The following is a 5,000-nucleotide window of genomic DNA, read 5'->3' on the forward strand; positions in this document are numbered from 1 at the left end:
TTTAACCGCAACAACTTTAATATACGCTATTGGAGCTGGAATTACCGCGGCTGCTGGCACCAGACTTGCCCTCCAATAGATACTCGTTAAAGGATTTAAAGTGTACTCATTCCGATTACGGGGCCTCGGATGAGTCCCGTATCGTTATTTTTCGTCACTACCTCCCCGTGCCGGGAGTGGGTAATTTGCGCGCCTGCTGCCTTCCTTGGATGTGGTAGCCGTTTCTCAGGCTCCCTCTCCGGAATCGAACCCTGATTCCCCGTTACCCGTTACAACCATGGTAGGCGCAGAACCTACCATCGACAGTTGATAAGGCAGACATTTGAAAGATGCGTCGCCGGTACGAGGACCGTGCGATCAGCCCAAAGTTATTCAGAGTCACCAAGGCAAACGGACCGGACGAGCCGACCGATTGGTTTTGATCTAATAAAAGCGTCCCTTCCATCTCTGGTCGGGACTCTGTTTGCATGTATTAGCTCTAGAATTACCACAGTTATCCAAGTAACGTGGGTACGATCTAAGGAACCATAACTAATTTAATGAGCCATTCGCGGTTTCACCTTAATGCGGCTTGTACTGAGACATGCATGGCTTAATCTTTGAGACAAGCATATGACTACTGGCAGGATCAACCAGGGAGCTGCGTCAACTAGAGCTGAGCAGCCGGCCGCCCGGGAGTGTGTCCCGGAGGCCCGCGCGAACACGCAAGCGTCCGCTCAATTATTCCGCAAACAGGAGGAGGCTGGGCTCCCCTGCACGATACACCTCGAAACCCTCTCAGGTCCCGGCGGCGCGCAGCGCCGTCCTAAGTACTTGGTCGGGTTCGAGAGAGGCGCAATCGCCCGGAGATAGGCGAGTAGACGCTTTCAGTGCGACCACCCGTGCTCCCAACTGAGCTTGCCGCTGCCGACAGAGGCCCGGGAGCGTGCTGTCGTGGTGTTGCCGGCGGGAGACAACACGCGGCCACAAACAGTGGCCGGGCAGCTCCAACGCCAGCGCCACAGAGGGGCAGAGCCCCACTTGGGTGCCAAAGCGAACTCTCCCAGCACAGCGCACGCGCCAACACATCCGCACAGCTGCGATACAAACCACCTGCGAGAACCGCGGGGGCGACCGAGCAGCAGACGGCGTCGCGGCGCCGAGTGCCGGGCGGCGGCGCATCCTCAACGCACACAGTCCTCAATCGGACCAGCACACTGCAGATGTCCACCGCGCTTCGCACCGGGCCCGCGAGGACCCACTTTGGCCGCACGGCGCCGCGCGTTGGGTGCGCCGGCGCGCAGCTGCGCCGCCTGCCGCGTCCGTCGGCCGGCGCGCCTGCCACTGGGCGCCCCCACCAGCCGGCTGTAGCGCGTGCGCCCACGCAGCGCGCGGCCAGCACGCCGGGCGCTCCCCCCTCACCGGCCGGGGACGGTCCCACCCAGCCACCGCCGCGTATCGCTTCATACCCACATGCCCACTCACGTTCGTGGGTATGACGGGTGTCGCTGAAGCAACCAGTTAATACCTGTACCGATTGTCGCAATCAATGATTCACCTCCAGCGTATACAACCGCGCAACAACGGATTTCCAGTTCATTTGCGTAACTTGGGCAGCAAACGTAGACGTCCATCTACATTTGCAAATTCAGTGGGTCTTGCATGCCTGGATGATATGCGTCACGACACGCCACATCAGCCCACATACATGCTGCGACGTATGCACGAGAGAACACGTGGAAGGTGGCCCGCGTACGTATGCGAATGCCATTGCACAGCTGCGAAGCTCATTGAACACGCAAACTCCCGCCTGACGAACTAGAGGCGACAGGGGAGCGATATAAGTCTTACAGCAGTACACATTACAGTGGATAGCGGGACCATGTGGAACGTACGCACCACTCGCTAGATGTTGTGAGGGTACGCACCGTAACATGAATCAATACGCAGGACACCAGAGAGTGCGAGCACTGACCTATGTTGAGAGGGTTGCGATTAGGCAACGCTACATGAATGTTTCAATTCATATAACAATTACAGGTTAGGTTAGGGCGCAACGTGCGTTAGGTTAGGGCGCAACGTGCGTTAGGTTAGGGCGCAACGTAGGTTAGGTTAGGGCCCAACGTAGGTTAGGTTAGGGCCCAACGTAGGTTAGGTTAGGGCCCAACGTAGGTTAGGTTAGGGCCCAACGTAGGTTAGGTTAGGGCCCAACGTAGGTTAGGTTAGGGCCCAACGTAGGTTAGGTTAGGGCCCAACGTAGGTTAGGTTAGGGCCCAACGTAGGTTAGGTTAGGGCCCAACGTAGGTTAGGTTAGGGCCCAACGTAGGTTAGGTTAGGGCCCAACGTAGGTTAGGTTAGGGCCCAACGTAGGTTAGGTTAGGGCCCAACGTAGGTTAGGTTAGGGCCCAACGTAGGTTAGGTTAGGGCCCAACGTAGGTTAGGTTAGGGCCCAACGTAGGTTAGGTTAGGGCCCAACGTAGGTTAGGTTAGGGCCCAACGTAGGTTAGGTTAGGGCCCAACGTAGGTTAGGTTAGGGCCCAACGTAGGTTAGGTTAGGGCCCAACGTAGGTTAGGTTAGGGCCCAACGTAGGTTAGGTTAGGGCCCAACGTAGGTTAGGTTAGGGCGCAACGTAGGTTAGGTTAGGGCGCAACGTAGGTTAGGTTAGGGCGCAACGTAGGTTAGGTTAGGGCGCAACGTAGGTTAGGTTAGGGCGCAACGTAGGTTAGGTTAGGGCGCAACGTAGGTTAGGTTAAGGCGCAACGTAGGTTAGGTTAAGGCGCAACGTAGGTTAGGTTAAGGCGCAACGTAGGTTAGGTTAAGGCGCAACGTAGGTTAGGTTAAGGCGCAACGTAGGTTAGGTTAAGGCGCAACGTAGGTTAGGTTAAGGCGCAACGTAGGTTAGGTTAAGGCGCAACGTAGGTTAGGTTAAGGCGCAACGTAGGTTAGGTTAAGGCGCAACATAGGTTAGGTTAAGGCGCAACATGGGTTAGGTTAAGGGATGGTGTATGAGGGGGGGAGGGGACGAGGTTCGTTCATAGTGATGATGGTAAGTGGACGCCTGAGGCACCCTGAGATGTGTCACGTCAGGATGCACCTTTGGCTCAGGGGAGGTGGTGCGCCGGTTCCGTGGGTGTGGCAAGGGAGTGGCAGACCTGTGTCTTTCATTCCTGCCATTGCTTATATGCTGTGAGACACGCCAGTGTGGTGGTGTTGGCTGCACCCCTGTGTAGCACATGTGTGGGTGTTTGTGGCTTATCTGCGTAATGATGGTTGTTGGAAGAGTGAGATATTCTGTTTTTGGGGTGGACCTCCTGGTTTTGTTATCATAGTGTGAATGGTGTAATGTGGCGGAGAGGATGCACTGGATGTTGTTCCATGGTGGTGCTTAGATATTGTGTCTGTGTCTGTTACAGCCAGAGAGTAGTGTGTGATAGGGTGTCTGGGTGACGTGTAGTTCACATTGTGTGCACAGACTGTCAGCATGTATAGGGACAGTTGTATGTCGTATGTCATCTATATTCCGATGGCTCTGCATCTATTAGTTATCAGCGCCATGTATCAGTTTAATCTGGTTGCAGTCTCGTGGTGTTCTATCTCTGTACAGTAGTAGAGGTGCGACTGCACTACGTAGCTACCCCTTGCGGCAGCTTTCCCCGGTGTATGGCATATGATTATCAGCAATGAGTCGATTAGTGACAACTGGTCGTGTGACAACGTCACATGTCTGCGGGTGGGATACGCTACAACCTGCTTGTGGGTCAGGGCTCAGTAATGCTCTCCTCACACTGAGCGCTCGGACCGTCATTACCCGTCTGCGTGATATATTGCGGAGCGCTTTTAGCCATTGCCAGAGTCTTTGCGACTGCGAGTGCAACGCCCATGGGGACCGACATGGTTGGGGCGCTTCCTAGCTGATCGCTCAGCATCGGAATCCGTACTGTGAGCACGCAATCGCGCACAGACTTAGAGCATGTGTAGGGACAGCGGGAATTTCGCATCTTGGATAAAACGCTTTTTTTTTTTTTTTTTTTTACTTTATTGTTATTTTAATACTTGTACAAAGCAAGTAGGCTGGCAGCGGCACACTACGCCGCTCTTCAGCCACAGCGGTTTACAAAAGTAGAAAAACGGAGAAAGACAATGAAACAAAGTGACGGGCAAAAGAAAGATGTCACATAGACACAAAAAACACGGAGTCGTTCACACGTGACGATAACAACACTGAGAACACATTGGCACGGCGCACACAACACTGACGAATCCGACGGCACAAGTGAACGTAGTAGTGGGACGGCGGACACCAAAAACACTAAACGGCGGCACACACACGAGACACAGAAGGCGATGATCTCCGGCGCGCGAATGTTCACTAAGCGTGTGCGAGTCCGGGGACCTGCCAAGAGAGGAGGAGGAGGAAGTGGAGAGGGAGAGCGAGAGGGGAGAGCAGGGATGCCATGGGCAAAGGAGAGAGGGGGAGGGAGGAAGGGGGTGGGGAAGCCCGGGGGAGAGGGGAGGAGGGAGGGGGGAAAGGAAAGAGAAGGGAGGGGATAGGAGGGAGGGAGGGTGCCTAAAGGATAGGACACAGGAGGAGGGGGGGGGATCAAAGTTGATAGGAGGGGTAGATGGAGGGGAGGAGGACATCATCAGGGAGAGGGAGCTGGCGGAAGCCACCTCGGGAGAGGGTAAGGAGGGTGGAGAGATGGAGACCGGGCGGGACATGGGAGTATAGGCGCGGCAGCGGGCGGGGGTGGGAGAGGATCGGGGAGACGAGCGGGTGAGGAGGATCAAGTTTACGGGAGGTGTAGAGGATTCGTATCCTTTCGAGGAAGAGGAGGAGGTGGGGGAAGGGGATAAGGTCATACAGGATCCGCGTGGGGGAGGGGAGACGGATGCGATAGGCAAGGCGGAGAGCATGGCGTTCAAGGATTTGGAGGGATTTATAAAAGGAAGGGGGGGCGGAGATCCAGGCTGGATGGGCGTAACAGAGGATAGGGCGGATGAGGGACTTATAGGTGTGGAG

At 55.5% G+C, this 5,000-nt stretch overlaps 1 non-coding gene across 1 annotated transcript in view; it reads right to left on the bottom strand.

The window, feature by feature from the left end:
* Positions 1–639, bottom strand: part of LOC126197247 (small subunit ribosomal RNA) — a 1,909-nt gene extending 1,270 nt beyond the window's left edge. The window contains exon 1 of the ribosomal RNA XR_007539626.1: positions 1–639. This exon is cut by the window's left edge and continues 1,270 nt beyond it. This is a non-coding gene — a ribosomal RNA (small subunit ribosomal RNA).
* Between the last annotated feature and the right edge of the window lie 4,361 nt (positions 640–5,000).

Source organism: Schistocerca nitens, chromosome 7 (genome assembly GCF_023898315.1).
Source record: "Schistocerca nitens isolate TAMUIC-IGC-003100 chromosome 7, iqSchNite1.1, whole genome shotgun sequence".
In the NCBI taxonomy this organism is placed as follows: domain Eukaryota; kingdom Metazoa; phylum Arthropoda; class Insecta; order Orthoptera; family Acrididae; genus Schistocerca; species Schistocerca nitens.